General features: G+C 42.2%; 1 long non-coding RNA gene across 1 annotated transcript in view; it reads left to right on the forward strand.

The window, feature by feature from the left end:
• LOC311610194 overlaps nucleotides 1-14,030 on the forward strand; it is a 248,718-nt gene extending 234,688 nt beyond the window's left edge. The window contains exon 4 of the long non-coding RNA XR_014792915.1: nucleotides 13,937-14,030. This is a non-coding gene — a long non-coding RNA (uncharacterized lncRNA). The remainder of the gene's footprint in view (nucleotides 1-13,936) is intronic.
• Nucleotides 14,031-24,389: the final 10,359 nt, after the last annotated feature.

Genomic DNA, 24,389 nt, shown 5'->3' on the forward strand with positions numbered 1-24,389 from the left:
TGTTTCAATGGTAGGAGATTAGTGTGTGCCTACATATCCTTGGAGCAGTATTCCATGCCTCTAAGCAATAAGTGTGCAAAGACCACCTGTAACTCTATAGTAACTTGTTATATGCACGATGAAAACCTAATTTCTTCCCTCCGAAGCCACAGCATGGTCAGCTCCCCAGCTTTGTAGACCTGGCTCTCTGACTGCATCATCCACATGCAGGTGGACCCAGGTTCCTCTCTTCTCCAGGATCTATGGGTGGGACTTGTCTAAGGTTCTGGTATATAAGAGACCCCTGAAGGGATTTCCATAGAAAAAAAGAGGCTCTCTGCTACAATGATAAATGCACATCTAAGTCTCAGAGACAGCACTCAATTGAAGGGATTGAAGGGGCAATTTTCATGTGTCAAAAATCTCACAGCCACTGTCATATCGAGAGCCCTCTGTGATACGCTTGTACCTGGGACACCTGAGATTGAGAGACTCTGAATGGCTGGTCGCATCTATCAGTCCATGACAGAACAGAGTTAAGATCCTCATCACTGAGAAAGCCCCATGCCAGGAACGCCATGGGTGGCCCAGTGCTATACATCGCTCTTCATTCACACCCTTCTTGCACCCACTTCTCTGTGTTTGCACCTGCTGTTCCCCTCCAAGCAGGCCACCCTGCATTTTTTTTCACTTCCTCCGTGTCTACTCCTGTTGCCATGGTAGCTGGTTCCTCTATGAAGTCTTCTTCCTCTGGAAGCCTTGCCTTTCTCTGCACCACCATGGCCTACAGATGGGCAGTGAGTGGTTCTCAGTTTTGATGTCCATTTACTTTCTCCAACAACTATCATGTCCACGTGATAGAGGGAATCATTCACTTCTCTGTGTTTATTGAGCATCTACATTACACCAGAAACTCTTTTAGATGCTATAAATCTAGAGAAACAGAGCTGAGCCAATTGGACATGGTAACTGTTCTCTAAGAACATTTCCCATCTGCCTCACGCACATACATTGTAAGCATTCAGTAAATGATTGGCTGACTGATTAATTGATTGATTGATGTTGCTCCTTACTCAAAAGCTGTGAATTTGAGATCCTATGCCATCTCAGGCAACGTGCTACATCCTTGTATTTCTGGGTGAGTAAAAAATAAACAGTGCCCATGCTCATGAAGCTTTGAACCAAGCTATTTATGGAAAAGTTTCAGTTAAATTATTCATTTATCCCAGGTGGTGTGGCTCAGTGGTTGAGCATCCATCTATGAATCAGAAGGTCATGGTTTGATTCCCAGTCAGGGAACATGCCTGGGTTTTGGGTTTGTCCTTCTTTATAGGGCATGCAGGAGGCAGTTGATCAATACCGTGTTTCCCCGAAAATAAAACATCCTCTGAAAATAAGACCTACTCAGTGGATAGAGTGTTGGCCTGCAGACTGAAAATAAGACCTAGCGCATGGAAAGATAAGACATCCCCTGAAAATAAGACCTAGCGCAACTTTGGGAGAAAAAATTAATATAAGACACTGTCTTATTTTCGGGGAAACAGGATAATTCTCACTCATCATGGATGTTTCTCTTTCTCCCTCTCCCTTCCTCTCTGAAATCAATAAAAACGTGTTTTAAAAATATGTATATAGTTTGTAGAAAGACTTCTGGGCAAAGGCATCTTCTCACTAGCTTCCACACTAACAGAACTGCTTTTACTTCAAAGACTTTATTTAATCTTCACAAAGGCCTGTGGCTTGTCTGACTCCACATTGAAGACCTGACACTCAGAGAGGTTCCGTGACATTAGGCAGTGACTGAGAGGTAGAGCTGGGAGTCCCAGGTGGCCCCCTAAATCCGGTACCCAAAGGCCATCTCCAAACATCTGGGAATGATTCCCTTACTTTGGGGCATCAGAACTGTTCCCTAGCTTTTACTAAACCAGATGAACTGCAGCTGGAGTGAAGATCCTCAAGCAAACCTTGAAGTGCTGTGGAAAAACAAATGAATAATGGTGTGAGTTAGGTCGGCAAGCAGGCTGTTTGGTATGGAAGAAAGAACAAGATGGCCCCACACTGCAGAGGTCAAGCACAACCTTGTGGTCCAGATTTAGATTTCTCCCGCACAATCATTATTCCTTTGGGAAGATCTAGAAACACTTGGGGAGTGCTTTGCTTTTTGGTTCAAAGTATTTTTCTCAGTTTAATTTATCCCCAACGATGAAAAACTGTCTATTAGGACGGGTAATTTGTCAGAGAATAGATGGAGACAGGATTTCTGTCAGTCATTAAATAACTTAGTTGCTGTTCACAGAATAATGTAGAGAGAAACTCCACAGTGTAATGGAGTATGCTCAAATTACATTTTCATCTCACAATTATATTAAGATTCTACTCTCTAAGATCCTTACAGAGTTTTGATAAAGTAACCCAAGTAGTTTGTCTTACAAACAAAAAAAAAAGATCTTTTAGTCGCTGGTACAAGATAATTACTGTTCCAGTAACCGATCCAAGAGTTCTCCATGCTCTGCCCCAACTCCAGGAATAGAGCATCAATATTAAATTATCTTTGTGTCCTTGCTTCAGCTGGGGGAAAAAAAAATCTAGTTATTAGTTGTGGCTCGGCTTGGTTTTTCCCTGGATTTCTAACTCATTCCTGGGCAGAAGGATGCATTGTATTTTATGTTAGCAATATGTCTTGTTTATTCTCGCAACTCCAGTTAATGAAAAATAAAACTCAGCCCAGATTCTCCATGTCCTGTGGCTCTTTGTTGAGAACGAATGGATTTGGGACCCAAATCCATTGCAACCATGTGGTAAACTGCCAATATATTCCAAAGTCAGCAGGTAGAGTAGAGAAAATAATGAAAGGCTGCAGACTCAGCCTTGGGTGGTAGCTTCCTCCCTTCTAGTGAGTAAACTTCGGGAAATTATTTAACTGCATGGACACTTTGCTTCCTCAGCTATAGAGTGAGCTAATTCTTGTAGGAGATTTGGAAGAACTGAAATAAAGTCAGGTGTGCAAAATATTTTCCGTACGATAGTACCCAATAAATACGATGTATTCCTTTCTCCAGAGTCTGAACTAATATGACAACTTTCTGCTAGATTTTTAAAGAGGAGTTCATCCCATCTACCTAGATAGGTACCTCAATACTAGAGACCTATTTATGCATATTTATAGAAATACTAGAGGCCCAGTGCACAAAATGCATGCATTTGGAATATATTGGCAGTTTACCATATGGTTGCAATGGATTTGGGTACCAAATCCATTCGTTCTCAACAAAGAGCCACAGGACATGGAGAATCTAGGCCAAGGGACAATCAGGGCTGATCAGGGCCTTCCAGCTGCCAGCTGGGGCCTGCCTTCCTGCCGGCTGCTGGCCGGGGGTCTTCTGGACATGGGGAAGGACTGTGGAAGGGTGGCTGGCCGCTGGAGGTTGGCTGTGGGAGTGCACTGACCTGCAGTGTGCATTGCTCCATTTGTTCTAGCATTCCAGTCACTTAGGCTTTTATATATATATATATATATATATATATATATATATATACTAGGTGCCCGTTGCAGGAAGATTCAGAACAGGGCTTCCAGTGGGCTTCCCTCCTGCCACCACCACCTTTCCTGCCCCCCAACCAATCCCTCAGCCGTGCCTCTGCACGCCCCACCCCTCCCCACCAGCCGCACATGCCGCCCGAGCTTTTTCTCTCGCAGCCGCCTTGCTTTCCATTTTCCCTCCCTCTTCCTTCTATGCTATCTTCAGTCTTCACTCCTGCCTCCCTCAGCATATGCAAATTAACCGCCATCTTTGTTGGGTTAATTTGCATACTTGCTCTGATTGGATGAGTGTAGCAAAGGTACAGTCAATTAGCATTTCCTCTCTTATTAATGTAGATATAGATATATGTAAAATTTTAGATTTCTGCTTCACACAGAATTTCTAAGTGTATCTGTTTCAAATACAATGCTCTTTAAAATCCACCTCTTTCCCTCCACTTATAACAGTTCAACCTGCATAATGTTCTTCCATAACTCACATGAGCAAAGCTTCGATGAATCATGGATAGTCCTCCCTTTCACCTTCCCAGGCTCGGCAAGGTCCTTTCCCATCATTAATCCTCAGCTAGAGTCCTTGAGGGAAAAGGGAGACAGAACTCAGGCGGAGATGGCTGTGTCCAATCTCAAACCCGCATCAACTCTGTGTTCAAAAGCAGTGCTTTTTCCCATGTACCGCATTTCTGGACATAAAATAAATATTTACTCTCACATAGAGTCTTGTTAGGGATGTCTTGAATTTGGACTTCTTTAATTGCTCTTTTCTTAGGTAAAGAATCCTGAGAGTTAGACAGTAAAATTCTTCTTCACTAATAGACACCTTGGTGAAAAATGCCATGTTACATGCGAAAATTTGTCTGACTCTCTAGTTCCTGTCACTCTCCACTTATTTATTCTTTCTTCCTTTCCTCTTTATTTTTTTTCTCCTTTTATTCTCTGTCTTAAACATTTTTGGAGCTGCTGCGAGGTGCCAAGACCTTTGAAACACATGGGTAAATAGACTATTCATTTTTAAAAGGTTAATCACCCAAAGTCAGTTTCCAGGTGTTTAAATGTTAATGATTTAGAAAGACAGGAAAATAACATATAGACTGTAGATTACTGTGTTTTTGATGGTATCCAGGCAAAATTTTCATTGGTGGGGTGATAAAAATCCTGCCTTTTCTGTCCCTGGTGTCTCAGAAAAACCTTAAGAGTCTTGGAAAACTCAAGCAATGTTGTAAGTAACCTATGTGGCTCCGTGTGATGCAATCGCTTCTACAGGGCACTTACTTTCCAAGGATTTAAGAAGACTACTTTGTTCCTCTTCAACTCCACATCAATATGAAATCTATAATATAAATCTCGCTTAGAAATGGAAAACTACATATAAATTCCTTTTTGAAAAGGTAGTTACAGATCAAATGGAAAAAAAAACAGAAAAAATATTTACAATTGTAATCACTTTTGTGATTTTTGAATACAATTGTGATTTGTGAATACAATTGTTTCTATATGAGGAATATTAATGAGGATTAATATTCCTCATATAGAAACATTCATCTAAAATTACAGAATAGTCCTGGCCAGTGTGGATCAGTTGGTTGGGCATCCTCCTGTGTACCAAAAGGTTGCTGGTTTGATTCCCTGTTAGGGCACATACCAGGGTTGCTGGCTTAATCCCTGGTTGGGGCCCTACATGAGACAGCCCTTCGGTACTCTGTTGATGTTTCTCTTTCTCCCTCTCTTTCCCTTCCTCTCCCTATAAAAGTTAATAAAAGTATTTTTAAAATAACAATAATTCTATGAGAAAGAAATACAATCAGGCAGTTTACAGGAAAAAAAATTCAAAATCCCATAAATATGTGGAAAAATGCTTACCCTTGATCACAACAGAAATGCAAATTAAAGCTACAATGGGATATTCGTTCTCACCTATTTTTGTCATCTTGGCAAAAATCCAAATAACAACATTCACCTTTGGCAACTCTGTAGAGAAATAGGTGTTGTCTCATGAATTGTTGGAGGAAATGCAGAAATGAATGACTGGTATGGAGGGGAATGCGGTAATATCTGACAAAATTCTTTGATCACATGGGGGTGGCCATCTTATGTGTTGGAGTGATGGTCAATTTGCACCCTTTATTATATAGGATAATTATGTATTATTATATTACTTTCCATATGAAAATCTGTAAACCTACTTTTGTCCCACCCTGTATGTTTTTCAAAAGCTACAGAAGGGCTCAGTGCTTAAGCATAGACCTGTGAACCAGGAGGTCGCAGTTTGATTCCCAGACACAGCACATGCCTGTGGTTTCAGGCTCGATTCCCCAGTGTGAAGTGTGCAGGAGGTAGCTGATCGGCGAGTCTCTCTCATCACTGATGTTTCTATCTCTCTCTCCATCTCCCTTCCTCTCTGAAATCCATAAAAATTTCTTTAAAAATGAAAATATAAAGCTACAGAAGGGATGAGACAGGGAGGAGAGACAGGGATAAAATCTAGAATCTTTCTGGATTGAATAGGCCTTGTTTTTTTATAGGCTTGACTCTGGAAACAAATAATTGTCTTAATAATTATAAAGCAAAGCCAGCTTTCAAAAAGGGCTTTCTAAAAGAGGTGTGAAAAATAAAGCAAATTAACCTGATGGTGTATTAAGTTGTTGGCATAACACTGACAGGAATTATTTCAAACATAGTGTATATCCCTGCTAAGAAATACAAAGTTAATTCCAAAAAAATTCTTCAATACTTATTGATAATAATATTTTGTGGCATGTTGGTATTGTTCTTATGAGGCTGTTTGTTGCATAAGGTAGGAAAAGAATAGATAGATAGATGACAGATAGGTAGATAGATAGATAGAGATATTATCAATGACACTAAGAACGAGGAGTTTCAGCATAAGAGAAAGAAGATAAAGATACACTCTCGAAGAAATTAAGTAAACACTTTGTAGTCCTAAATCAAAATTTATGGTGTCTTTAACCTATAAAGTAATATATAACTTAATTCTATTCTTTACAAAGAACTAGAAGCAATGGTCAGCTCCATAGCTATGAGGACTTTTGGTACAGAGTGTGATTTCTAAGTACTGTTTTCCATTTTAAAAAAAGAAGAAGAAGAAAGGTTCTTAGTATAAGATGAAGTCTGAATCATCGTATTGTACCAAAAAGCATGAGAGCTCTCAAAGGTTACTAGGGTCATAGCAAACAAACCTAGAAGCCAGCCTGAGTCCACTAGTCAGAGACAGTGAGGTAATTAGGAGAATAATTTCAAAGGAATGAAATACGTCAAATACACTTACATCCATCCATGAAGTCATAATTGTATTTAAGAAAGAACACAGGGGTGTCATTTGGATGGTGTTAGAGAACTAATTGATTTATTTTGATGACTGGTAAATAAAGAAAAGGAATGAGCCTTTCCTGTATAAACGGTACCTCAGGGTAATGAAGTAGTTGACAAGGAATGATTTCACTTCGTAGACCATTCCAGTTAATTAATAAAGATGGAGTAAGGCAATATTAGCAGTTTGTACCACAAGTGAAATGATACATTCAAGAAGTGATCATCAGTGGTTGTCAATGGTAGAAAGGGACCCAGTTAGACATTAAGAACCTCCCAATGGATGTGCAAACTACCTTTGAAGTTGTCTTGTCAAAAAAAAAAATAATAAAAAAAAATAATAAAAATACAAGATATGCCCTAGCTGGTTTGGCTCAGTGGAAAGAGCATCAGCCTGTGGACTGAAGGGTCCCAGATTTGATCCCGGTCAGAGGCACATGTCTGGGTTGTGGGCTTGATCCCCAGGGCAGGGTGTGCAGAAGACAGCCAATCAATGATTCTCTCATCATTGATGTTTCTCTCTCTCTCTCTCTCTCTCTCTCTCTCTCTCTCTCTCTCTCTCTCTCTCTCTCTCTCTCTCTCCTTTTCTCTTCCTCTCTGAAATCGATAAAAATATATTTTAAAATAAATAGATAAACAATCAAAATCAAACCTGAGTCTGATCAAACCTCTGGATCTGACTTCCAACTTAGAGGAAACAGAGGAGACATGCCCAGTAACACAGTGGAGATACAATCAACAAAATCTGGGAAATTCTGTAGAGGAAAGGATTTGGTTTCTTCAACAAATTAGTAGGAGGAAGATACAAAGAGGTGGAGGGAGAAGAAGAAAGGTAGAAAATGAGAGGGAGGGAGGGAAAAAGGAGGGAGAGAGGAAGGGCTTGATAATGGTATAGTGACGATGGAATCATAGTCCTTTACTTTTAGAGACACAGGAAGATATTTACAGATGAAATAAAGCAGTGTCTGGAACTTGCTTCAAGTTCCCAGGGCAGGGGGAGTGGGTAGGAATATATATGGGGCAGCTATTACTATAACCTAATACTTTTTGAAACTAAGTGATGGACACATGGGGATTCATTATACCATTCCTTCTACTTTTACATATTCCTTCTCTTTGTTTAAAATAGTTTTTGTAAAAAGGTAGTCAGAGACCACGTGGCAACATTGATGAGTCTGAGAGTAGCGGTTATATGTTTAAACCCCTCTGTGGTTTTCAGGTTGAATTCTAAGTTGTTTTAATGGGGCACACACGGCTCTTCACAGTCAGGCCATCGCGTGCCTTCCCCATTGCCTGAAACACTTCTGGTGTGTAGATCTGCCTGGAGAAATTCTGCTCAGCTTTCAAGACCCTGTCCCGAAGGCAGCCACTTTCTGGACTGCATGTCTGCCCTTGACTCAGGCATAATTAATGGCTTCCACCTCTCCCTTTTCATCACATTCTGTACATTCAACATTTATTTCTCTGCTTGATTATTTTTAAAATCCTTTTTGAATGCTTAATGTAAGACAGACATTATGCCAGGTACTAAGGTCATTGCAGTGACCTGGTACATTCTCTCACAACCTAGCCTTGCTGGAAAATCCATTAGAGCAGAATGAGTAATGCTGGGAGTGGTGTAGGGAGCTGGGGACAGCCAATATAGTCTGGAGCAGGGAAGGACTCCTGGATCACCCTCACCCTCCAATGCCACTATATAGTTGCTTGTCTCCATTTCTCCCACTCCACCTTGTAAACTTGTGAAGTTTATCTTAACATTTCGTTTTTGTAAATATATTTTAACTATATTTTTATTGATTTCAGAGAGGAAGGGAGATGGAAAGAGAGATAGAAACATCAGTGATGAGAGAGTCATTGATCAGCTGCCTCCTGCATGCCTTCTAGAAGGGATCAAGCCCGCAACCCAGGCATGTGCCCTGACTGGGAATTGAACCATGACCTCTTGGTTCATAGTCACCACTCAATCACTAAGCCACACAGGTTGGGTTATCTTAACATTTCTTAATGATTTTGCATTGTTTTCTCATCCTCACTGCAATTTTTCAGAGTACTTGTTATTATCCAATGTAATGATGATAAAACTAAGGTTCAAGGAATATCACTCCCACTTAGTAAATGGGAAAATGTGGTCTCCTTGATGCCAGGTTCTCTTCCCTGTGTAGTAGCCCCAAGCTGTCCCTGGAGAATAGACTTAAAAGTGAGATATTCCATGCAAATGTCAACTTTCATTGAGAAATAGGAACATTCTTGTCCCAAGGATTATCCTCACATTGGCTGGTTAGATTTTCCAATGGGAAAATCACAGATAACCGTAGTACCCAAAGGTCACTGGACACCAGAGAGGCCAAAGGAGAGGAAATGAAGACTCAGGGCAGTGGTTCTCAACCAGGAACAATGTCCTCCCCAGAGGGGATTTGGCAGTGTCTCGAGACCTTTCTGGTTGTCACAACTTGGAGGGAGGGTGCCACTGGTAGCTAATGGTTAGGGGTTCTGGATGCTGCTAACCATCCTGCAATCCCCAGGACAGTCTCCAAAACACAGACACCTCTAGCTCACAATGCCATAGTGCTGAGATTGAGGTCGCTGTCGTAGGGACACAGGCTGGCCCACCCTTCTCCAGTATAACACATGGGTGAAGCTGGTGATGCGAGTTTCTTTTTCCCCAAATACCTGGGAAGATTGAATGAGACCAAGTTGCCATTTCCCTTCATTATGACATCCATTACATGCAACCATGTATATTCACCTTTTCCTCAGAAGTACAGGTTTTAGAGAATAAGTCATGTGATTAGAATGAAAATCTAACATTCAAGAAATCTGAGTGATAATCCCACGAGCTGGATATACTTATTTTAAGTTTTTCACATTCTTGTCCAGTTCTTGAAGTTTTACATAAAGGGTGATAATGGAGTATTGATTGAGAACTCCAGCGAGGAGGCCAGGACATCCAACTTGACTTACTGACTCTGCCCCCTCAGGCAAGTCACTTAAGCATACAAATCAAAGTTTGTTCATCTGCAAATGAGATGCTAACCTCATGGGGCTGTTATGAAAGTTCAATAGGATAATCAATGCAAAGTGCTTAATAAAGTGGCTGGCAATAAAGACCGTATGTAAATGTTCAGTATTATTTTTTTATGTCTGTTATCACAGTAGTCCCCATTAAATATTCTTCTTGTTTATTTTCCACTTAATTGAATATTATAAATGCTTTCCACATTATAAATTGTCATAATTAGAATGTTTATTCATTCATCTAAGCCATGGACATATTGCTGTTTATTTCATCTGTGTTGGATATTTAAGGCTGTCTCCAACTTTAACTTACAACAAACACACATCACACACACATATTAACATCTCCTTTCATTCACCTTTTGCATTTTTGGGTTATTCATCTTAAACATAGAAAGGATTCCCGGGTATTGATTATCAGATAGGAATGTATTTTATACCTCTTTACAAATAGCTTCCAAAAAGGATTAACTAAATTTCATTTCCATCAGCAATGCAAGAAAATGGCCATTCCAGTGCACCTTTTGTTTTATTGTTTCCTGTTGAAATAAAGGATGCACAGTGATATCTCATGGCTGTTCTACTTAGTACTGAGGTTACTTCTCAGGCTAATCCTTTTTAAAATATATTTTTATTGATTTCTGAAAGGAAGGGAGCGGGAGAGAGATAGAAACATCAATGATGAGAGTCATTGATCAGCTGCCTCCTGCACACCCCCTACTGGGGATGGGGCCCACAACTCAGGCATGTGCCCTGACCAAGAATTGAACCATGACCTTGTAGTATATAGTCGATGCTCAACCATTGAGCCACACCAGACAGTCCAGACTTAACCTTTTAAATGTTTATACATTGGGTGAATTTCCTCTTGTGTAATGTTCAGTGTCTGTATTATTTCGTGTAACATTAGGATGTTCTTTTAAATCATTTGTAAGCACTGTTTACATAAAATCATATTCATAGTCATTTAACTTATTACTCTGGTGTTACTGTCTCTCATTTAAATCGTGGAATGGAGTTATTTCCCCTTCTACACTTTAAGGGCAGGTGCATTCTGCTGCATTCCTGCCCGTGGCCACGGGGAAGGTATCAGAGCTGGCTCTCATTTCTCACGTATCTGCCACATCATTGCTGATCTGCTTTCAGAACCTAAGCCTTTTCATCTGAGTTCATTCTCTTACACAATCCACCCCCCCTGCAATCGTACCAAGAGCCCATGATCGGATGGCGCCACGGCCGCTAAACCCTCTGCTGGGCGTTCTTGTTGATCCAGGCATCTGAAAACATTCTGATGCCCAGGTCTCCAGGGTCAGGGGCCACTGTGCAACCTTCACTCTCAGGAGATGCTTAGTTTGATGCCCACCGGTGACTTTCTCTTCACTGGCACTGATCCCCACAGGGCACCAATTTTCTTTCATTTTTGTTTCTCAACTCCCGCGGCAAAGTTTAGCGCCATAAATATGTGACATGACTCCGTGATGAAGCAGCTGCTTCCTGCTGAAACTTCAGAGCAAGAGACACTTTTTTTTTTCTTTAAGGAAGAAAGAAAGCCATGAGCTACCAGCTGGTCTTCTAAAAAGACGTGGCAGCATTAGCCACACAGACATTCTTCAGTTGTTCCCCGATCGTAATGAAAGGAAATTTATCTTTTTTGTTTTTTAACGACTCAGTTGCATGTGGCTTCCAGCAGGAACTGGCCACAAGAATGAGACATACTAGCGTTGGGATGGATAAACTGAATCTAGGTGCCATAGTGTCTTTACTTCTCGACTTTCTTCTTAAATTACAGAAAGACATACTTTTAAGAAGTAGAAAATGGTATTTTTGAAAAGTTACATGGCATTGCCTGGCTGTGTGGCTCAGGGGTGGAACGTTGATCTAGAATCAGGTCCCACTTTGATTCCCAGTCAAGGGCACATGTCCTGTTGCAGGCTCAATCCCCAGTAAGGGGCATGCAGGAGGCAGCCAATCAATGATTCTCTCTCCTCATTGTTGTTTCTGTCCCTTTCTCCATCTCCCTTCCTCTCTGTGATATCAATAAAAAATAATATTAAGAAGTACAGGACATTAAATGGTGCTTAATTCTCCTGCCTAATACCAGCAAATGCCACCCAGTGGAGGTGTTGTCCAGATAAGACAAAGCAAACCTTCACTGGGTCATACCCTCTCCCCATTCCCTGGTGTTCAGCAACATTATCCAATAAGAATGCTCCCCAATTTGTATGCAGAAGTGTACTGGAGATAGAATTGATGCTAGGGCAAGTTCTTAAGATGGAAGACAAATGGAATCATTTTTACAGAGGGCATATAGTAGGACTGATTCTTTTGCACAGAAAAGGGCATTATTCTGCATTTATATATTCAACACGTGAAATCCCAAGTTATCATCACCTGGTTTATAAGCACCTCATACAAATGGCCGTTATGCTCTCTCCCCTGTCTCTTTGAAATTCCAGCGGTGGCACTTGGAGAACAGGAAGAATGGAGAAATGATTGGCCAGGCAGGTTTTCTTCACTAGCTTTCCAAAAAGATGAGCACTTCCAGGATCTATCACAACATATTGGGACAATTAAAATAATGAGGGAAGGGAAGAGAGACAGACCCCAGAGAAGTCAGCCAGTACTCCGGGAATCATCCCTGCCTTATTCCTGTCTGCCCCTCCCCTACATCCCATCAGTCCCTGAAGCCTGCGATTCCCTTTTCCTGAAAAATATCTCTCCAGTCCTTCCCCCTTCCAATGATGCTTACCTGGTTTTCTACCTTCTGGCTCCATGTCCCCTTTCAAACCTTTCACTCCGGGCACTGTGATAATGGTTCTAAAAGGCAAATTGAAACATTGCTTTTTATCAGGATTCTTATTTTGCAAAGTAGAAGGTGTGCTTTGCCTTCTGCCTGGAATAAAACCCTAGTCCTATTTTGGTGGTGGGGGCGAGAAAGTTGTCCAGCAGCCATTTAGAAATCAAACTGTGTCTCAGGCACTCACTGAACCTGGTCCTACTCCTTAAGATCATCTTCTTAACAATGTCAACCCAATACATTGAATTTTTAAAAAGCTTCAGCTTCATTGATCCCGATCGATTTGGGGTGTGATGGGCTAACATGGGTTGTTTCTCAAGCTATGACCAGCTTGATTCATTCATTTTTCTCAGTACTAGTAAGTGAGGGACTATTTATCCATCTGCCTTTCAGCTTCCAAACTTTTTGATGTTTTTTTTTTATCAATTTATTTTCCAGTTACAGTTGACAGCTTCCAAAATTTTGGAACTGCTTTCCCCTTTTTTATTCTCTGTTTTTGAATGCCTTCTAAACACACCCTATATTGTTGTTTTAATGGGGGTTGGGGAGGGCGAGAAAACATATGTGTACCTTCCATCTGCCATCTTTATCTGGAATCCACCTGTAACATTTTCTCTTTTATGTAAATGCAATAAACTAGTCACGATCACACAAACACAATGCATATATTGATAGTATTGGTGTGAAAATGTGAAAGGGATATTATCAACATTTTTAAAGAATGTGGTGAATCACGGTACCAAGCAGAAATGAAATTCCCAGAGATCATATTGTATTTTAATGTGGGACTTTGGAACTTAGCCCTAAAAAAGATCATCCGTTTTTATGCCATGGAAGCAGTAAGAGCACCCTAACAAAAATGAAAATAAAGCCTTAAAGAGTCGCCTGTAGTGTGACATGGAAAGTCGGGCTGTCTCTGTTTTCTTTGAAGTTGGTTTCATGTCAGCTAGTCTTCCTAACTGTCATGTTAATGGCTGCGGAATGTCCTATTGCGTCGCTCTGCCAGGACTTAACGGATGCATTTCCAGCTGTTTCCCCAGCGTCGATAAAACGTGATGCCTCGCCATGTGCTGCCGCTGTGGGCGTTCTCCCAGTTCCTGGGGGTTATCATTGTAAGACCATGTTTGTCTAGCAGGGATAGCTCTATTTTTTAGTTATCATTCTCATATATCATTTTTTATTTTATTAATGCCTTTGAGTACTTGATTTCCAGTGTTGACTGTGACATTGTGTTATCTATTCTGGGGAGTGTTGATATCTCCTCTCTTTTTGCCTCTCAGTTATTACTTTTCTACCCCATTGGGATGAACTCTCCCTTCCTCGGACAGTCACCCACAGCATGTCACAGGGACACCGAGGAGGAAGGGACCTGACCTTTGCTCTCCGTGAGTTCATAAGCTACTGGGGTAGAGGCTGAAATGAGCTCGAAGGGAGTGGTCTTGTTATGGGGGGACATGGGCTGAGGACCCTGTGTGCCTATTTGGGGAACAGAGTAGAGGGACATTGTGAGTAGATGGAACAGGAGAATAAAAGAGAGGGAGGCATATATTTAAAAACAAGAAACTGCTCTGACTGGTATGGCTCAGTTGGTTGGGCATTGTCAAACCAAAGGTTGCTGGTTTGATTCTCAGTCAGGGCATACACCCAGGGTATGGGCTCAATCCTCAACCCCTGATCCCTGATCCCAGGTAGTGTGTGTTCAGGAGGCAGCTGATCAATGTATAACTCTCACGTCAGTGTTTCTCTCTCTTCCTCCCTTGCTCTCTCTAAAAATCAATGACATCTTTTAAAAATATAAGAAATCAATATACTGTCTCCTCCCCTACATTTGTTGCAAGAAACTTTTCTCATATTTGCTTTTTATAATCCTACCTAATAAAGATGGGATATGCAAATTGGCCAAACTCCATAACAAACATGCAGCACCCACAGCCAATAAGGAGGGAATATGCAAATTGACACAACAAGGCGAGAGGTAGAAGGTGGCTTTGGCCAGAGCAAAGGTGGTGCCAGCAGAAAGGGGAAGGAAGAATCTTTGTGCATTGGGCCTTTAGTTATTCAATGTTTTTAAATGCATATGCCGGTATGTAGTCAAATCTGTGGGTTATATCTGGGGATTTTCTATTCCTCTAAAAGTGATGCCAGCGGGATCTGGGTCATCATGATTGACTGAGACAAAGGCATAGTAAAGCCGCCACAGCCAACACATCTCCTGAGGGGCAGTTATGCAAACATATCTTTTTTTTTTTTTTTTTTAAACTATAAGCAATCAATAAAGAAGCATTTGATTAAGACAACACTGCATTCAGACTGTATTCTCCAAGTGCCTCTCCGGATGGCTTTGGCTGTCATGTGTTATAATGGCCGTCAGCATCGCTGCTCATTATTCTCAGCGAAGAGTGTAATCATTTGGCTCCTAATGAAAGACATGAGATGGGTCTGCAGGGACTGGGTCTGGCTGCGTTCCTGATGGAGAAACACTTTTAATGCGCAGGACTTGGTGAAGTGCCGCGGTCTTTTCTACATCTTCCTGCATTGAGACATGGGGAGAGTCCCGTTTCTACCACAAGCCCCTGAGGGCTCGGTTATTGCTTGAACAACACATCTTCATTAAAATATCCATGAGTGAAACAGGTGTCAAGAGTATGATTTCCCCCCTCCCCCGCTGGAGTTTATAGATGGTCTGGGGTGACATTGATACTCCAAAGATCAGTTGCTCCTGGCCTGTGTGTTGCTCACTAGATCGTCAGCTCCCTGCGGGCAGGGATTGTGGTTATTCATCCTGCTGTCCACAGTGCCTCCCTCGCATATAACAGGAGCTCTGGAAGCTCACTGGATGTGTCTAAACTGTTGAAAGGAGACACGCATGACTAGGACGTGTGCATGTTACGGCTCTCATCCTTTTGCTTTGTGTGAGTGGTGGCGAGAGGTGTGAGCATTTGAGGAACAGAGAGAGGGTTACCAGATGGGGAGGATGAAAACAGATTGCTGGCCTGGCCAGTGTTGCTCAGTGGTTGAGCACTGACCTATGAACCAGGAGGTCACAGTTCGATTCCCTGTCAGGGCATATGCCTGGGTTGCGGCTCGATCCCCAGTGTGGGGTGTGCAGGAGGCAGCCAGTCAATGATTCTCTCTCATCATTGATGTTTCTATCTCTCTCTCCCTCTCCCTTCCTCTCTGAAATTAATAAAAATACTATATTTAAAGCAAAAACAGACTGCTGGAGGAGCCAGCCTGTGGGCTTGCTATGGTTAAGACCATGGCATCCAGAGCTGGAAAGAAGGGCAGTTAAGGCAGCAGAGACAAAAGCAAGATAGGAAATTACAGCATTGAATTCCAGCAATGGTAACCACCTCAGACTGGCCATACTGTGGGTGTGTGGAGGAGAAAGGGGGTAATCAGGGAGGAAACAAGTTCAGAAGAGCTATCAATAAAGCTAAGGGATGTTAGAATACTCTCAGTACATAATGGAAAACGATGCTCATTATATAAATAAATAATCAGGAACCATACCCATTAAATTCATATATACTAGTACATAAAAGGAAGCTGGCAACATTGGATTTACCCATATAAGAGATTATTCTGATGATGGGTTTGGGAGAGGAAGAAAGAGAAATCTGCGGAAAGGGAAGCCAATTACAAGGTGTCCCAATAATAATGTGTGCATTTATTCATGGAACTATAGTTTTTACACATTCATTAGGCAAATGATACACAGTAACCTGTGATGGAGGGCCTATTAGGTGCTGTGCCCGTGGTATATGTTGAAGATTCTAACAGACAGATTTTCCTGCCTGCATGAGAACAGTTGCAAACTGCATAAGGGCAATAAAGTCTGACCCAGCTTAGGGGGTTGAAGAAAGAATTTAATATGAACTGGGTATCCGACTCAACACCTGATGGAGGAATGTGCTCTTTCTTAAAAAAAAAAAAATGATTTCAGAGAGGAAGGGAAAAGGAGAGAGAGGGAGAAATATCAATGATGAGAGAGAATCATTGATTGGTTGCCTTCCATATGCCCCCCACTGGAGATCAAGTCCACAAAGCAACCAGGGCCCTCACTAGGAATTGAACCATGATCTTCTCGTTCAAAGGCCGATGCTCAACCACTGAGCAACACCAGCTAGAATGTGCTCTTTTGATAAAGACAGTTGACAGAGGCTGAGGGTGGTAGAGGAGAATATTAAGCAGAGGGGAGGGCTGTGCAAAAACCTTCTCTCAGTGGGGAGCACAGGACATTCTGTGAACTACACACCATGTCCTGGGTGACTGGAGGCACTGGTGAAAGGGGTACTTGCTGAAGTTGACTCAAGGGCCTGGCCTGATTAAGCATGGCCACCTCTGAGGCATTGAATGGCTTCATGAAAGCAAAGAGGGTGACACACCAGAAGGTTATTTTGAGAAGATCATACTGGCATTTTTTTCTGGAAAATGGATTGAAGCCGAAACTGGTTTTGCTCAGTGGATAGAGCATCAGCCTGCAGACTGAAAGGTCCCAGGTTCGATTCCGTTCTAAGGGCATGTACCTTGGTTGTGGGCATATCCCCAGTAAGGGGTGTGCAAGAGGCAGCTGATCGATGATTCTCTCCCATCGATGTTTCTAACTCTCTATCCCTCTCTCTTCCTCTCTGTAAAAAATCAACAAATATATATTTTTTTTAAAGAAAGAAAGAAAATGGATTGAAAAGAGTGAGAGATAGATACTGTGGAGACCTCCTCTAGGTGGTGGTTGCTGCTCAAATCAGGAGGTGCTGGAGCGGTGGAATTATTCCACAGTGACTCAGGAGGCAGGTGGCCCATGGGGGCTGAGAGAGACTCCTAGTGCCATCAGCTGTCATAAGGAGTTCCAATGGGGTCCCACGGAGGACCAGAATTTTGCTGGTGGTATGGGGAAGAAAATGAATTTGATCTTGGACACGGCAATTTTGAGATGGATTTGAGATATTGGATAGACCGAAGCATAAATAAATCTAGATTTCAAGGTTATGTGTACATTTTAAAGTAACCCAAGACCTCAATGCTACCTCTTCTCCGGGAAATTAGGGAAAGCGTAGCATGTATGCAGTGATGTACTAGCCTACAGTGCAGGGGAGTCCAAAGGAGAATGGAGCCTGTGGGGTGAGTGAGGGAGGGGGGGGGTGCTGCATATTTTCTAAACTCCTATGGCACTACGCACCTTTCATAAGAGGCTCACTCTCTCATTCTAAGGAAGACTGCAATGGTGGCATTCTCCCAAGACTACATATCCTGTTTAATACTCTGGTACATAAGGCCTCAGGAGGCCAGAAGTCTTGCTCAGGAGTTGATGGACTTACACTCAGTTCCACTCTAAATACAGAATGCAGCTTTTCAAGGGTATAGCTCCTATGGTAGAATTATGAACTGAATGTTTGTGTTCCTCCAAAACTCACATGTTGAAACCCTACTCATCCACCCCACTTCGGTGTAATGGTATTAGGACCTGGGGCTTTGGGGAGATGTCTAGGATTAGGTGAGTTCAGGAGGGTGGAGCCCTCATGAATGGGATCAGTGCCCTTCTAAGTGCCGTGAGAGAGCTTGCTTCCTCTCTGCTCTTTGTCCCTTGAGCATCCAGCCAGAAGCCAGCAGTCTGCCACTCAGAAGGAAGAAGCAATCAACAGCAGCTGCTCTTTGCTTGATGTTGGACAAAAAGGAACTGCTATGGGCACCGTGGTTGTAAGGATATTCTAGCTTCATCCATTCCTGGAAAAAGTACTAATTGCTGATAGTATTTGAAGAGTGTATAAAATGCTATTTCAATCATGAAATCACTTAGTGTTTGGAAGACCGTGCAAATGGCTCTTAGCTTCTAGCTGCATGCATTTTTTTGTTCCCGGTGTTTATTTGCTTTCTTACTGATTTTCATTGGTTAGGGGAGGTGCACTGCGGAGGCCATGCTCCCTCTCCTCTTTCTGTCTCTCGGGTTCCATTCTGAGCCCTGGCTCAACTTCATGTGTCTCCACGTGATCAGGAGAGACTGTACCCCAGAGCAGTGCTGTGTCCTCCTGGGTCCCACCTAAGAAGGCATGTGAGTCAGTAGCAATGGTGGAGCTTACGGCACATTTCCCTACAGTTCTCAGGGTGCAGACTTCTGACTTTTAGAGTTTTTAAAAGAGTGACATTATAAATTGTCTAAAATATTTCTCTTACATTAATTATTTTTATGAGTATGTGTGTCAGGACATTGAAAGATACCTTTTCACAAGAAGTGAGGTGAGGAAGGTAAAAGCCAAAAAAAAGAGAAAGGAACACAGTCGTAGCACATCCATAAAAATTCCATATAACTCAATAAGGAGAGAAAAACTGAAACCAAGACCCATGTAGAAAAGTAAAGGGCATGAGCAAAAAAATTTACATAAGAGGAATTAGTAATGGCTGACACATATGTGGCACAGGTGGAGGGATTTTCAACTTCTCTAATAAAAATAAAAAGGTGATTGCAAAAATGAGAGGCAATTTTTTTTTTACCCATCCAATTAACACATTAAAAATTTAAAAGACAGAAGGGAAGAGAAAATGATGACTGAAAGAGTTTAGCTTAACTTACTTTTCTGCATTTCTCTAGGGAGAGCTAATTAGCATAATCTTTTAGGAACATTTCAACAATCTGAATCATGGGCCTTTAAAACATTCCTACCTTTTGACCCATTAATTCTAATTCCAGGCTTCAAATGAAAATCAAATAGTCTTGAAAAACACAAGAAGTTCATGCAAAATTCCTTGATTGAAATCCTAGTTATGATAGCGATACACTGAAAAATAACATCCATGTTATTTTTGGAACTAAAGTTGTATCTATGAGAAATATTTTATAACACAAGTTTTTGTTATTGGTAAATTCAAAGTAAAACCTTTTATAATCAAAACTTTATTAAAATATGCATATAAGGAAAGTTCCAGAATTATAAAACCACTTTATAGAATTTGAAGTCATGAGTGATATTACTTATTTTTTTTTATTTTCTTTTTCCACTCCAATCTATATTAATGTAATAATTAGAAGGAAACTATTTAAAACAACCATGTGGAGCTGATTATGAAGTCATTATATGATAAGTCACTGCTGAGGCACCAGATGAGGAGTCTTACATGTATTTTCAGTGGCTTAGGATGAAAGTGAAAGGCATTGGATGGGGCCAGTCCTACCCACAGAGGTGACCCTGGCCCTGGGAGTCATCTGTAATGTGGCAGCCCCAAGCAAGTCTCTGAATTCCTCCCTGTACCAGCAGGAGACAAGCAGAGTCATTTTGGAGGAAACTAAATTCATATCGGATGAGAGCGGAGCCACAATCATTGCCAAAGCAAATTGCATCAGAATTGCAGCTGATGAAAGTTTTATACTCCAAAGACCAGATTTTGAGTGATTGGGGAGAAAAGGAATTCTCTGTAATTAGCCTCTCTGCCTTCGTCTGAAAGGATGGATGTTAACTCCCTGAGAGCACAACCCTTGGCTGTCTGGTCCACCTTTGTCATATCCAATGTTGGGCATACATGCTCAAGAAACACAAGGTGGATGGACAGGAACTCAGTCCAGAACCCAGGAGCCTTCTTGAGTTTTCTCTAGCCCAATGGTCAGCAAACTGCAGTTCGAGAGCCACAGTTTGCCACTCTGTTGACTAATGAGTTTGCCTACCACTGCCCTAGCCTAAGTTCCATATCCAATCCATTTTTCTGTTCTTTCTTAAAATGCATCTTCAGTCATTCCTTTCTCTCCTCTTCCTCGTTCCTCCCAGCTCCCAGGCCACTCTCTCCATTGTCTGGAAGACCTTAAGAGCCGTCTGTCAACTCTCCCATCTGTCACCCTCTTCCTGTGCATTCTCCACCAATCAGCCAGATTAGTGACCTTAAAGCCCAATCAGATCAAGTGTTTCTGTTGTTGCTTAAATTCAGTTTTCCAACTGTTCCACCTTCTGTCATGTTCCTCAGTCACCTGTGTTCATTGATACTCCCTATTTCCTCCCAATTTTTAACACATGCCTCTTATTTATCACATTCATTTTCCAAGTCCCCTAAGTTTCTTTAATAACCAAGCTCCTTCAGGCCTCAAGGACTGTTCCCTCTGCCCAGAAGGCACTTCTTCCCACTCGGGTTTCAGTTTAAATAACACGTCTTCAAAGACACCTTTCTTGCCTGTAATTAAAAAAGATGCCTTTATTTTTTCCCCCCAAATATCTCTCACTTTTTCTTGATTTGTATACACTAATGATAATATATATATCCTATATAATAAAACCTAGTATGCTAAGTGTCCCGTCGTCCAGTTGGCAATTAAACCAATCAAAGCATAATATGCTAATGATATGCTAAGGCCATTCAACCGCTTGCTATGACATGCACTGACCACCAGGGGGAAGACACTCTGACCGGTAGGTTAGCTTGCTGCTGACGTCTGGCTGATCAGGGACTGAACTGAGTGAGATGGGCTGGAGACACTCTGGAGCCCTCCCCTCCTTGGCTGGCCAAACTCCTGCGTCCCTCCCAGGCCTGATTGTGCACCAGTGGGGTCCCTCGGCCTGGCCTGTGCCCTCTTGCAATCCAGGACTCCTAAGAGGATGTCAAAGAGCTGGTTTCAGCCCAATCCCCTCAGGCTAGGCCAAGGGACCCCACTGGTGCATGAATTCATGCCCGGGGCCTCTAATTATATATATCCCAGTGTCTTGGTGCTGAGTTGTGCAGCAGAGACAGTTCATGTCTGTTTGTTAAAGGCATAAGTGAGTCCCCAAAGAGAGAAGTGATTGAGAACAAAGACCCATGAATGAGGGAGGGATGGGTGGGCCAACATATCGTTTGGAAGCAGATAAGAAAATGATACCAACCATCAAGGCATCCATGAGCTATCTATAAGAGTCCGTCCTGGCCAGCGATCACCATTGCCTTGGAAGAAGCGAATGACAGGGTTTCGCTATGAAGGCTGCAAATCCCCATGAGAGATGATGTGCTCCTCCCCACCTTTTATAAATGTTACGTAATCCATGAACATGAATTCTCTCCCTTGTTACAACACATGTCAAGAGTCTGCACCCTCTGTGTTCAATAATTCTCACCAATGTTTGTTTGTCTGCTTGTTGGCATAGTATCTGGAGTTTTAAGGGAGAGTGTTGCACCAAGAGGGGTCGGAGACTGAGGCCCGAGTACCCAGAGAGAACAGATCCGCTGAGACCTCCCTCACGCCTCCTTTGCAGATTGGATCTGAGCAGACCCTGTTTATATGTGGGGAGGGTGCAGGCCTATCTCTTAAGAGAACACAGATGGCAGAGGACACACACTTGGGGACTTTGCAGCGCACATGTTGGGAAAGCAATTATAAAGGGATTTAAGTAGACCGGCAGAAATGGAGAGGTTAAGTCTCCATCCCTTCTGTAGTGCATTAAATGATAAAATGAGAAAGCTCTGGAACATCAAACTAAACTCAGCTGGCAAATTGTTTTTGGAAAGAGACGGGCTTGTGCATTTGGATCCCTGTCAGCTGTGTAAACACCCCATTATCTGGCTGGTTATCTCCTGGTTCTGTAAACCCCACACAGGCTCTTTGGGCTGTACCTGCCTCAGGCACAGAGAGCCCCCTGAAAATATCGCCTGTCCCAGATGGCCTTCTGGGTGGCCTCCGCATGCTGTCTCCACATCGGGGCTCTTTGAAGCTGCTCACGTTGCGGTCACAATGACCACTTTGGTTGGCAGCCAGCCCTCCAAATCAGTTTTCCAAAAAGAAAGAAGGGTTGGTTGACATCCCTGACTGAATGGCAGCCTGCAGGAAAGATGGTCGGCTGGCTGAATAATCATTCTGTTTTCTTTTTAGGTTCCTCCAATTATGTTAATTCGGAAACTGTATCTATTAATTGCCCAATTAGACATCTGGTAATCATGCCTCCACAGAAATACCCCGGATCCTGGTGGCAAGGGCTGGGTGCACTATTTTATTGTATCACAAATAAAAATCCAATTTAGATTTAATAAAAACTAATTCCAGCTAATTTAATACCAATTGATCATTAACGGGGTGCATTTTGTGGTTTATCACGAATATAAGAAGGGGATATAATTAACTGGAAATGGCATCTGCAAGGTTATAATTAAATTCTTGGTAACTTTTAACTTTCAGCAAATGTTTTACCACTTAATTAACATTTCGGAAGATGATTTATAATATGACTTATTCAACGCCAATGGCAGAGTCCTGGACCAACTTATCAGTGTAGTAATAGGGCCTCCTATTTACCAAGTGTCCCCTCTTTCTAACGATGTAAATATCTTATTTTGCAAAGTAAATAAGATATCTACATACCCTTTTCGGAAAAATTAATCATCAATTATGGACTAAAATGACTGGGTTTTTTAAAACATGGTGGTGGTAGTATTCTAGTCACACGTATTTCATATTTATTCGATGGAGACCCAGATAGTCAGATGGAATAACAAAAGAGTAATACTTTCTTGGCTTGAGTTGTGTCTCCATTAGACTAGAGGGGGCAGTTGCATCCCAGCTCTTTGCCCATAGCAACCAGACAATCATCACTTGCTACAAGGACAGAGACAGAGCTACTGTGAGGAGTATGGGGATGGGAAGGCAGCAGGGCCCGTGATGTCCAAGCTATCTCAGTACATGTTCAGATTACCCTCTCTCCTAAGGTTGGCTGCAATAAATGCCAAATTTCAGGGGCTTACTGTTTGTAGGAGCACATCAAATGTGAGGCTTAACTAGGATATTGCACATAGAGGGCCTGGTGGGGGAAGCACTCAACACATGTTGGCCATAACCTTCCCCTCTGGCATTTATCACAGTGTAATTTCGAGTTGGTTTGAGTGGTGATCTGATGATGGTCCCTCTTCCTCAACAGATCAGCAGCCTCGGGACTGGAAATGGTTTTGGCCAGCACTGTATCTCCAGCTAATAGAAGAAAAAACAATCCCAGCGTTGGCCTTCCATGGATATTTGTTTAACTAGTGAGTGGATGAATGGAGTCATGATCGTTATGCAAAATGCCCAATGTCGTGGGCCCTCCATGTCTGTTGCTTCAAAAGGAGAAAAGAAAACCAGAACTCCAGTTGGGGTGTGTTGCTCATGAAGTCAGCTGATGCTTGGTAACTATTGGGGCAGTTTGTTCTCCATGTCAAGACAGATCTCCACAGGATGCAAGCGAGGGGTTCTGTCAGTGACTCCAACAGACCTCCAGTGGCGTGAAGGTGTGATCGCCGTGCACACTGTGCTCCCAGAATGGCCATCAGAGCTCCTGGGAGCACCATTTCCCCACAGATATCTCCATGTGCTCTCATGTGCAGCCGGTCCTGCAGGGCTGTCTCATTTGCATCTGAAGGTATCAGATCCTGCTGAGCAAGTCTTCCATCCCAAACATCTTTTGAGATCTGAGCTCAGCACCATTTGAACGTGATGCTTCTCGCTTTCTCTGAGGCCCGTTCCAGGAAGGTGAGCTATATTTAACTTGCTGTTATAATGTTTTGGCTTATTGATTTTTTTTTTTTTAACTTGGCACCAAACATCCAAAAGGCCATTTTAAAAAAACAAAAAACAAAAAACAATAAGTGAAAGAAACAAGGAGGGGGGGGGGGGGAATGCACCCAATTGCAGCTTTTAGCACTGTCCACTGTCCACTGTGCAAGGCATTTTCAAGGGTTTATGCTCCAAAATGTATCAGAATGAGGGCTCTCTCTATAACGGCATTTTCAAAGGGAGCTGGAAGTTTAAGGCTGGATATG

Source organism: Pipistrellus hanaki (genome assembly GCF_964339955.1).
Source record: "Pipistrellus hanaki genome assembly, chromosome: 15".
NCBI classification, from domain to species: domain Eukaryota; kingdom Metazoa; phylum Chordata; class Mammalia; order Chiroptera; family Vespertilionidae; genus Pipistrellus; species Pipistrellus hanaki.